The sequence below is a fragment of the Acipenser ruthenus genome, chromosome 1, assembly GCF_902713425.1.
Source record: "Acipenser ruthenus chromosome 1, fAciRut3.2 maternal haplotype, whole genome shotgun sequence".
Taxonomy (NCBI): Eukaryota; Metazoa; Chordata; class Actinopteri; order Acipenseriformes; family Acipenseridae; genus Acipenser; species Acipenser ruthenus.
Window position 1 is genome coordinate 22,998,911 of NC_081189.1, and position 12,227 is coordinate 23,011,137.

The following is a 12,227-nucleotide window of genomic DNA, read 5'->3' on the forward strand; positions in this document are numbered from 1 at the left end:
AAAAATGCAATTCCAATTCCCAGAATCAATTCTTTAAGCCAAGAAACACACTGAAAAGGTTAACTCGGGGTTAATTTATTGATAAGTAACCATACCTAGCCCTCCATCTCCAGCTAGGGGGAATATAATCCAGCAGTCTTGACACCTCAAATGAAAGAAATACTTCAAGTGTGGGTTCTCCAGTTAGTTTCAGACATGCCATATTTTCCACTGTACTGTACTGATAAACACAAGACTTATTTAATTTAAGGTCAAACAATGTGTGTACAGAATAATAACTTCGGTGATAGCTGCTGCTATTTACCAAAATACAGTAGCAATGCATCAACTTATATAATATGGTGTGTGTCTGGTTTATACAGTAGCCTTGTTTTACGACCAAGCTACAGTAAAGCACTCTATTACTGTAAACAATTTATACTGATACACAGCAGATAAGTGTTTAATTCTTTTGGTACTGTAATAAGCGTTTAACATAGAATGAATAATGGCAATGAATGAGAAGCATTATTAAAGTGATTGTACAGTACCTCACAAAATAATTCCACAAATCTTACCTGCTGTGCACTTCCATGCGAGAACACTAGGTCTCAAATGTTCAGTTACTAATGTCACTGCAAACATGTATTTCATTTTAAAATGTGATGTCTGGCACTGCACTAGGTTAAAAAAAGATTGCTTGCCTTTCGAAAAGGAAGTCTGTTACTAAGACACCTCAGTGTCTTTGGGAAGGCTGGTTGGTCTATGCAGGGAAGAAAACACTGAAGTTTCATTCTTGCGCCATGCAGAGACATGCAGCAAGTTTCAAGGAGCAGTATGTGCTACATGAAAGCATGGTTTTGCAAAAGATAATTTATTTAACCTAATACAGTACCATACACTGTATTGCATTTTAAATTGAAACTACAGATACTGTATATGATGTGTTTTATTTTTTATTTTTTCAAAACTGCACTTTTGAAGCCTATAGTGTAATAACTGAAAGCAATTTATGGAATGTTGATAGCTACTGACTGTACAGTACAAGCAATTTGATCCATACTTGCTCAGATTGTTTCATTCAAAATTTGTAAGTTCCCCACAATATTTGTTTTACCCTCAGCTAAAATACTACTAATTAAACTGGACCCTTTGTCTTAAGAGTCCTTGCTCACAGCTTTTAATACAACAGAAGTGTGGGGGCAGGCACCAGCAAACCACACCGAGGACAAATTAAGCCTAGATTAATAGCACAGTGAGTCATAAATCACAAATCTCAGGATATTACAAATACAATCAAACAAACTGGACATTTGAATTATGCAATACCGTTATTTTAAGAAAAAAGCATGCCCCATCAAACAAGATTCACAACACATAATGATACTGAACATCCACCTTTTTCTCTGTGGTTTTAGTGGGGGTGAAATCTCTGACTATCATTTTCAGGTTTTCATGGTTTTCTATAGGAGCCATTTTATCTTTAGTATCCTCCTACCTCGTCACATAAATTCTTGTAGAATAAACAGCAGCTGACCTGACGGTCATCCACTGCAGCAGCACCACTGCAGCGCAGAAACCATAGACTCTCAACCAAGCTGTATGGTACAGCATGTTAGTCTTTTTCTGTATCGCCACAACTATTATTTTCTTACAATATCATAGAGCACAGACACCAAAGCCCTGTACTCACTCGCAGTTGGGACTGTCGATGCTGTTGCTTCTGTCAATTAATTCTTTCATGGCAACCCTTCCCCCATTTTGGCATCTACATGTTTGTCTGGCACTACACTTAGATCTACTGTCAAAACCAGAAAATGAGAATCATGGAAGATAAGGTGTGCTGAGGCTGCATCCTTGGAACAGATGGAATTCATCCCAGGTGGGCCCGACTGAAAGACACAGCCTTGTGAGCACTGACCAAGGCTGCCTTGGCGCAATTCCTGGTGGTTAGTATCACAAAATCATGGCTGTGGCTGGCACCTGACAGTGTCTTTTCAATGAAGGCCAAAAGAGCCGAGAGCACAGAAAGCCAGAGGGAAAGGCCTCCGGTGTTTCTGTAAACCTAGCTGTCTTTTGGCAGACAGGGCCCAAAACTGTCGGTGTCACTACCAGATGCTATTGCTCCAGTCACAGTTCTTAACTGTCAGAGAACACCTTTAAAAATAGTAGAAGTCACAAAAACCTGGTGCTGTTCCACTATGTGTTCCTGTTGGTGGGGGTTTCAATAAATTGAAACCTGTGTGGATTTCTCCAGTCTTTTGAAACTATCCAGGATTATGAAGAGACCTACTTGGCACTACCTTTCCCACAACCTTTGAGTACACAGACACTGCAGTAACCCTGATAAAATCTGCGCTGAACAGGAGCAGATACAAAAAAAAAGTTGTTTGAAAATGTACAGTACCTCATTTTCATCATATTAGCAAAGAAACTGCCTGTCGCCCCTGTAAAAAACAATCTTGAAATTCCGTGTCTTTCCCGTTATTCAGCTCTAGACTGTTTTTACTCTTCTCTTACATTGTACCTCGTTTTTTTAAACATTGAAGATGAATTACTAGCTACATTAATATCCTAGATAACAAAAAGGCATATAAACTGTAAAGCTAATCATCTGTATTTCACTTCTGATAAACTCAATTGGAGTAAGGTTATTTGCAAATGTTTTACACAAAAAACAAAAATCAGGAGGTACTAATACAATATTTAATTTAAAGTATTAAAACAAAATTGCTTTAAGCTCCACAGTTCCTGAACATTGACACAGGGATATACTGTGTGCTGCACTGTAGCTACAGTAGTCTTGTTCTCTACAGTGTGACTTTCTAAATATTTTGTATTTATTGTTGTAACCTGTAAGTAAGCAGTTAGCCAGCCCCAAATTCAATTCAGAGGCCAGCGTTTACTGGAAAACCAACAAGGCCTACTGTACTCCCAACTGAACACACACACACACACACACACACACACACACTCTGAACTAAGACACCATGTGGGTTTACCTACAGTAGTGAATGCACTATTACCTGATGAACAGAACAATAAACTACAGTTTAGTAAAGAATCACAGTAGGTCTAGCACAGGCCACTGTACCACAAGCTTCCAACAAGGCTCGAAATGTTTGCAACCCTGGGTCACCAGATTTACAGGCGTGAATTTTCTTGGAAACTGCACTCCACATGTCCTAGGCATTACAGTACTTGGAGCATAATGAATGGAGTACTAAAAAGTGGGACAAAGCAAATCAGTTTTAACCAATGCATTTCTTGTAGTTACCAGTATTACCTATGCTATTGGCAAATCCATTTCTTGTAATAACAATGTCCCTCTTAGCAACTCACTGTCTAGTCGGATGGGTGTTGCACAAATGCAACCACTGAAGATGCCGATTTTCTGCCTTTGAATTGTCTATTCAACCCTAATACAAAGGGTGAAAAGATTCAACACAAAAAGTTGTATGCTCCATAAAAAGTAAAAATGCTGTAATGCCTTTCAGATTTCTACACAGTTACTCAAAACCAAGCACATGAAACACTATATTACTACAAGGGTGAACTATAAATCAGGGGTTCACATAACTTTTATCATAAGGTTCTCACGTGAGTACCTGCAGAAATTGTTTGGTACGCACATTTAAATGTAACAGCTTTCAAACAAACATCAACACCTCCAATCATCACCGCTCAGTTTGGGAGTGAATTGTCATCGAGCTTCCACAATGCGACTCCCAGTAACTGCATCACTCTTCTCTGTTTAAGAGAGAGCCCTGCTATCATTAGTTGTTTCAAGTGCCCATTAAAAGAAATGTATTGACGTTATGAACTGGAGTGTTTTTTTTTAATAATGATGCAGCCAATGATGGTGCTAGCAGGGAGGGACTGCAGGTAAATTGGAACCCTCTGGTCTTAAGTTACCAGTAAATATGGGGACTGGTATTTAATTCTGATCAGCTCAGTTACCCGGAGATGAACTTACCGGATAGCTTTTTAAAATCTGCTTTAAGAATCGCTAATTAAAAATGTAATCTTAGGATTAGTCTGTGTTCATATTTGCAAGGGGGGTCGGGGGGGGGGGGGGGGGGGGGCATATATAAAATCCAAAAAAATACAATTTTTAAAAGAAACAAGAAGAAATGGTAGCCGGATTAGTCCAGAGATGACAGACAAAAAGAATAAAATGAAAGGTATCACATCTCCTTCTCTTTGTCTAAAGAAACAAGCAAAGTTAACAGGAAGTAAAACATATTATACTGTACATGGAGGCTATTTCAGAAGCACTGTATTTTGCCAGCATTTCAAACACTACAGTAAATTCAAGGAAAAGAAGCCATGACAGACTGGGAAGAGTTAGCCTTTCACATACAGCATACATCAAAGGAAACATTGTACAGTAATTCATGTTTCATAGCTTGTTTCCTTGATGAGCTACAGTATAGTTGTTTTCTTTCACATTTACGTTTGGCAACAGATTAAATAGAATCGTAAAAGCAAATATAGCACATCTAAGACACTTGTACTTTAAACAGACTCTTTTCCTTTTCAACAAATTATTGTGGCATACAAGTTTCTTTTTGAGTTTCTTTTTTTTTTTTTTGTTTAATCCAGCAATGTTCCATCTGTGAGCTTAGGCCTATCCCAGTTGTTTACTTGCTTTATGGTCAACAGATGGTAAATTCTGAAATCATACTTGCCGTCTGTGTTCCAACGTAACCGTTTCAAACTTTCCGCTTCACTGAAAACAGACAGCTGACCGGAGACAGCCGTGACAGTGTTCAATGTAGAGATCATGGTTAAAAGATCCTTAAAGACTTTATGTATTTGAGTGAATTCTGGCTGGATAACCTCCAACTTGTACAAACACACAATCTCTGTCTGCTTCAAACACATTTGAGCCCTAAAATACAATACTGACCCCATTAAGCTTTTTGCTAATGCAGGTAAAACCTTGGATTCATCAATGTTTCTTTCCAATCTCATGATCAATTTAGAAGTTTCAAGTGCTTGAAATCTGTAGTGCTCGAGTACTTAAATATGTTATTATTTGAGGTTCCCACCCCTATTACTTTATGTCATGGAACTATGGAAATGTAGGGGTTTCCCCAACAACTGTCATCATCAGTCAGGCTTTTACAGTCTCTCCAACACAACCAAATCCTTCTTGTAAATCTAGAACCTCTCCCTTGAAAAATGTAACACAAAGGACCCAGTAATATCCAATTAAATGTTTTTAATTAACAGTAGACTGTCAGAGAGTTATTAACACCTTGGACCATATTTATGCATTTTCTTGCATCATTACAAAATGGAAAGTTTACAAAACTAGTAACAAACAACAGTATTTTCCTTTCATGAAAAAATGACATGAGCAAAGATTCCACTTGTGCACAAAAAGACCTTGATACATCTATCCCACTGTGTCAAGATGTAAACATCCACAAAAACAGCTTCAGACTCAAGGGAAGAGAATACTGTCAAACGCATTGCACATGGCAACACCATGCAGTTCTGCATTTCCAGACATTAAACAGATACCCAAAAAAAGCTGCAAACTTGAAACACATGAGACTTTACCAAATGCCCTCTCTGTAACTGTGCCTTCTGTACTGCGCAATATATACACCACCAATTTGTACAACAAAACAGTGAACTGTACTGCATTCCTTGCATACTGCACATCAGCTGATGCTGGCTGGAAGCAAGAGAAAATGTATTGTATTTAATACTGGGCTGCTCTGCACTAACAAACAACATTATGTACAGGGCAGTTTTTGCCTTTCTTTCGGAAGTAAAAAACAAACAAAAAATGGAAATATCTATATATCTATATCTATATCTATATAGATATATATATCTATATTTATATCTATATACAGTGCTCCCTCGCTGTAACGCTGACTCGGTGGACACACAATATGAGCGTTATAAACTGGGGTTGGGGGCGCTGTTGGACACATAGCAACACAAATCTGACTAAAATACAAAATAAAATAACTCCCTCTCTATAATGCACATATAGTGAAGCAAAAATGTAACTTTCCGTGAATTAACCATGCATAATGCACCATGTGATCAATGCTATAGTTTACAAAAAAAAAAAAAAAGGTAACATTCACACTCGTGGATCATTTTAATTAGCAGTTTTTAAACTATAAATAGCCTGGCTAAATGGTGATCGGGAGTTCAGTTCGAAGCGACAGACAAGCAAACCAAGCATGAGAAGGAAAGCAGGTCGAGAGAGGGGAAGAGGGAATGGGCTCGCCCCAGGTTCGGCTGCCAGAGCTGGGCTGAAGCGCCTCGTCTCCCAGAGAAAGCTGCAGCTCCTCTCGCAGCAAAAAAAGTAAATACATTAAAGAAAGATAACCACGTAATAGGCCTAATATTTACTAAGTTATAAAACAAATGCTGAATAAGATGTCTGTGTTATAAAGTGCCAGCGCAGCTTTTCATCAGTTCAGATACTGTATCAAAAGGGAGAGACAGAAATGGGAGTTAGGCCGAGAAGTTGTTTACAGGTTGAACACCACCAGTACTGTGTTTACTGTAGCAATATTGCATGAATCACTAGTATAGGAAATTGGGGCACATGCTGCAGGAGCGTTATATCAGAGCAGCGTTATAACCGACAGCCTTATAGCGAGGGAGCACTAATTATATATATATGTATACACACTGTGTACAAAACATTAGGAACACCTTCTTAATATTGAGTTGTACCCCCTTTTGCCCTCAGAACAGCCTCAATTCGTCGGGGCATGGACTCTACAAGGTGTCGAAAGCGTTCCACAGGGATGCTGGCCAGTGTTGACTCCAATGCTTCCCACAGTTGTGTCAAGATGGCTGGTAGTGGATCTCTACTCCGAATAGCTTATTCCATCTCATCCCACAGATGCTCAATTGGACTGAGATCTGGTGACTGGGCAGGCCACTGCAGTAAGCTGAATTCACTGTCATGTTCGTAGAACCATCCCTGGACAATCCTAGCCTTGTGGCATGGGGCATTATCTTGCTGAAAAAATCCATTAGCAGATGGATACACTGCTGCCATGAAGGGATGCACCTGATTGGCAATGATGTTCAGATATCCTGTGGCATTCAAACGTTGCTCCACTTTTATCAAGGGGCCCAATGTGTGCCATGAAAACACACCCCACACCATCACACCACCACCACCAGCCTGCAATGTTGACACGCGGCATGATGGATGCATGTACTCATGTGGTTTTCTCCATACCCTAGTCCTCCCATCAGCGTGAAACAGCAGGAATCGGGATTCATCGGACCAGGCAATGTTTTTCCAATCCTCCAGTGTCCAGTGTTTTTGTTCCTTAGCCCACTGCAACCGCAGTTTCTTGTGTTTTGTGAAAGAAGTGGAACTCTGTTAGGTCGTTGGCTGCCATACCCCATTCGTGTCAAGGTACGACGAGTTGTGCATTCTTTTATGGGTCTTTCGGCACCAATGTTGTACTGGACTGTCAGTTGACTAACTGTAGCCCGTCTGTTGCTCTGCACAATTCATGTCAGCCTCCTTTGGCCTCTTTCATCAATGAGCCGTTTTCGACCACTGGCCTGCCGTTGGTTGGATGTCCTTTGGGTGGTGCACCATCCTTGATACACACGGGAAACTGTTGAGAGTGAAAAACCCAGCAGCGTTGCAGTTCTTGACACACTCAAACCGGCGTGCCTGGCACCTACTACCATACCCCGTTCAAAGGCACTTACTGTAAATCTTTTGTCTTGCCCATTTACCCTCTGAATGGCACACGTACACAATCCATGTCTCAATTGTGTCAAGACTTAAAAATCCTTCTTTAACCTGTCTCCCCTTCATCTACACTGATTGAAGATTTAACCGGTTACATCAATAAGGGATCATAGCTTTCACCTGGATTCACCTCGTCAGGCTATTTCATGGAAAGAGCAGGTGTTCCTAATGTTTTGTACATTTCTTATATATAAGAAACTAGAAATTCACAGACAAGAATGGCTCCCTTGGCAACTTTGTACTGCAGTCAAAGTTTACTAAAGCAGATCCTGAGTTCTACTTGAACATCTTAGCAATGAGTGAGATCTACACAGTGGAATTCCAGAGACCCACAGGTCACAGTCTAGGAGGCCTCTCTATTCCAATTCACCTTTAGCCTTATTCAGCTAAACAGGCAGCAAAATATGCAGGTCTGATGACATCTGTGGATATAACTGCCAACCACTCAGTGCAGAAGACGTTAATTGACAGATGAATGGGACAAAGTCAATTCAAATTGCCATTAGTAGCCTTAATTAAAAAATTTAAAAAAATATACTGCATAACGCATACAGGTTCTTTCACATCTACTGTACAGCCATTCTTTTTTAGCCTGTACAGTTCTAATTGTATACAGCACCTTATATACTATGCAGCTTACGCTTTGATTCAAAAGGTTTTTTGTGACGTTAGCTAACGTCTGATGAGTTGCTGCTGCTGGGGGGTCCTGAAACAGAATGGGTAAGGCAGGTGTGCAGCACTATTACAGGAAGAGTAGCAGAAAATGGGTTGCTTATCTCTGCATCCAGCTGGATCTGGATCTGCTTTGAAGCCACAGCCATTTTAAAATGTATCATTAGAACAGCCTCCTGACTAAATGTAGTGCCAGCAAGCTAGTACAGTTTTTAAATAGTCCTGTAAGCTATACAATTAAAATATATATTTGTTTAGTTGGGTGGCACCAAAATAAATGATATCCAATCTTAACTAAGGGTGGGTTATCCTGAACGCTGGGTGGAAGACATTCATGCTATTGTAGATGTAAGTGGTGTCAAGTTTAAACATGTACTCTGTTAACTTTATCAATGGATATCACTAAATGGGGAGTTCTGTTTGTGTCTGTCCCTTCTTTGTGAATTGTGCAAACCAATAACTAAATAGTACAGTACAGTTTACTACTTCGAGTACAGAATTACAAATATTACCAAAACATGGGGGTTCTTAGCATCACATGCATGTAAAACGAAGTAGGAGGACTATACTGGAAACAAATAATTAATTACAAACTAAAGCAAAGCAGCTGTGAAAAGGTCAAATGAAATGATCATGTGCAGCTCAAGTGGTTAAAAATACCAAGCAGAGGCCAATGAGTAAAGTGAAACCACAGAATATTTGATTACCTGAATAGGACTAGTTTACAGATCATTAGACACACATTGACTGATTTAACTTTTCACCAGAAAAAAAAATAAAATAAAATAAAAAAAAAAAGCTTTAGGGCCTACAGGATTTATAGGGTGCCTCAAAAAATAAATGATCATAAAAATGCTTGGACATTTTGCTTTATATTACAGCCTACTTTCTACATGGTTAGAACATCTACAGGTAGGCTACTACAGCATGTCACTATGCCAAAGATTTCTTAGTTGGTGGATCTAAATCTTATTTTTATTTAGTTGTCCCTGTACATATGGAAGCCAGACTGCTCTGGTTTTATTTAAGGTGCTGGATATATGGCAGTGATGTGGTATGTGCAGCGACACAATGCACAGAATATTACTCAGGTTCTGTTTCAGTCACAGTACCAGGGGTGAGGCTGTCAAATACTGAAGTACTTGGTGGAAGTGGCCTACTGCCCCAAACAAATGGTACTGCTGATGACACAATACATTTCTTTAACTGTATTCCTCAAATACATCTTTCACCAGTCACAGATAATCTCACGCTCTTTGCAGTAATTTTAACATGCCTGCTATTACTTAATTTGTGAATTCATTACTTGGTTTGCAAATCCTGAGAAGGCTGAAAGGGGTAACCTTTAAGCAGTAACAAGTGGAATATCAGGCACTGCAGCAATAAATAGCAAATACTTTAAAGAGAAAACATATTCCCCCTACAAAACATATGGTATTATCTTTTGTACAATGGAACATACAGTCAAATTTAGCCCAATTAAAAAGAGACAGTTATACAATGCAATTTTTTAAACATGTGTGCATGTCAGTGTGACATTTAAACTGATCATGTACAGTACAAGAGTTTACTACTGTATCATGTTACAAACCAGTACAGTACATCTGCATTTTGGTACGTGTAGTTTTCAGTCCACTATTTTTATACAAAAACTGTGCTACAATGTAAAAATCCCAAGGCGAAACAGTAACAAATCTAAAACCATGTTATTATCCACCAATGGCAACTGAGCATAACGCTCGAAGAATAAATCAGAAAAATAGTACGGCTACGCAAAACACAAATCTAAAAAATGTTATTGCATTTATGTGCATGTTAATTAGATTTCTGTGGACAGTGGCACTAATAATGACAAATCACATTGGTTTGAATGTGTGGGAAGTAATCATGTAATGTTCATGCTTATCTCTGTAAAGCAGGGTTGGGAATGAACGGATCGCTTAATTTACGGTTTACATAGCCAATACAATGTAACACATTTGGACACATTTTACATGCCTGTTTAAAACTGCATTTGCTAAGCGAATTCGGCACATCAACCAAACATTTGGGAAATATTCATCACCACAATTAAAAATTGATTTTCCGGCACAAATCAGAAGCCTTTGATACAATCTTGCTGATTACTCTGTTAAAGAAATCCTTTACAACACGCTTTGGTATAAATAATTTCCACATTACGATATACATATCTGTACGCGGAATATTTTACACAGCGGTCTAGATCAGTGCTTGCAATGTAGGTTAGAAATGGACAGAGTTGTCTTAAAATAGACAGTGTGTCTTTAATAAACAGAGGCGCTGCCTAAGAATTGAAAATGTGCCCCTAACCCAAATTAGCAATCATGTTTTAATAAAAACAAGCAATAACTCGTATTCAATATAAGCAAAGGATGCAACAACATTTCTTACATGCATCACATTAAATGTCAATCGTAATTTGTATTCTTCCGAATAGCGTCTTTCTAGAATTAAGCGCCCACAAATAAGAACAACGAGACTAATAATATAAAATCGACAATGCACAATAATATTTCTATCTGATTAACATGTATTACTTCTACCCTACATGAAGAAATAAATCCCAATGATTACAAAAAATATATATTTAACAGCAATAATAAGAATAATAATCAATGTCTTACTCTTACCTATATCCCCTTGCCTTCAGCGTTGCCAGCGCAATGGTTGTCCCCAGTATGCAATGTGATTTAAAAAATATAACGCGTCTGTGTAATTTGGTGGACGTGCACAGCTTTCCCAATGTAACGTGAGCGTGTAAGCTGGATATGAGAGGTAAAAAGAAGCAGAGATCGATGAAGATGGCGACTCACTCACTGCCTAAGAAGACTGAAAAGCTGCTGCTGCTGCTGTTTCTGCCGGGTTTGAATTAGAGAATAATCAGGTTCCGAAAGGAGGAGACTTCTCACACACTGACACTCCTCCAGGAATTAAAATCCAACACAGATGCACAAACAAGGAAAACAGCGCCTCCAGTGGTTTGACTTGTGTACACACACAGAGCCATAATAATGAGAAGGTGAAGCTTCATTTGTTAAGCGCTGTATTAAGGGGTAGTCAATTAATTACTGCATGTCAATTAAGTAAAAATTGCTTGCTTATAGTTAAGGTCAACCATTTTTTGCATGGGCACCTACCCCAGACCCACACACAAACAAACACACACACACATACTGATGCACAAAAGAAACACAACACTCAGGTCTAATGGATTTAATCAAATATTTTAAGCATAGATATCAAACAAAATCACAGAAAATGTGAACAAAAATACAGATCAAAGAATCATGATAAGTTTTCAGTGTGAAATGTGACACGCTGTCAAAATGAAAATATTACAAATTTAGTATTGGGTATGACCTCCCTGAGCATTAACACAATCCTGGCAGGGTTGACGCATAGACCTCTGCCTTCCAGAACGTGGCCTGTCCCTCACAGAGCCGGTTTCCTCATGAAGCTATACATATTGCACCCCAAGAGCCACACATGAGGTTGAGGAAACTGAACTCATTTAGAAAGCTTAGGAAGGCTTGATCAAAGTTTCAGAAACCTGAAAAATGAGCAACAAAGCCCTGAGATCAAGACCAGAGAACTCTTTTGGAAGTTTAGTGGAGACAGCTTCAGGACAGAGGGCGGGAGGCACATTTTTGGGTATATGAATAAATGTGACGGGGTGGTTGCCCTCTAAATAGATAATCCGCTCCATCTTGGTACCTCAAAACCATATTCTTCATTTACAACAGCAGCAAATTATCCCACACAAACACACAGAATTATTGTGCAGAATGCTCAT

The 12,227-nt window shown here is 38.9% G+C and overlaps 1 protein-coding gene across 2 annotated transcripts in view; it reads right to left on the reverse strand.

The window, feature by feature from the left end:
- Positions 1 to 11,438, reverse strand: part of LOC117962518 (CDC42 small effector protein 2) — a 59,838-nt gene extending 48,400 nt beyond the window's left edge. Inside the window, exon 1 of one of the 2 annotated variants that reach the window (XM_059022241.1) lies at positions 11,248 to 11,438. The gene's annotated coding sequence lies outside the window, so the exon portion shown is untranslated. Of the gene's footprint in view, positions 1 to 11,064 lie in introns of both variants that reach the window. The other variant, XM_034903784.2, reaches the window with a different exon arrangement.
- Positions 11,439 to 12,227: the final 789 nt, after the last annotated feature.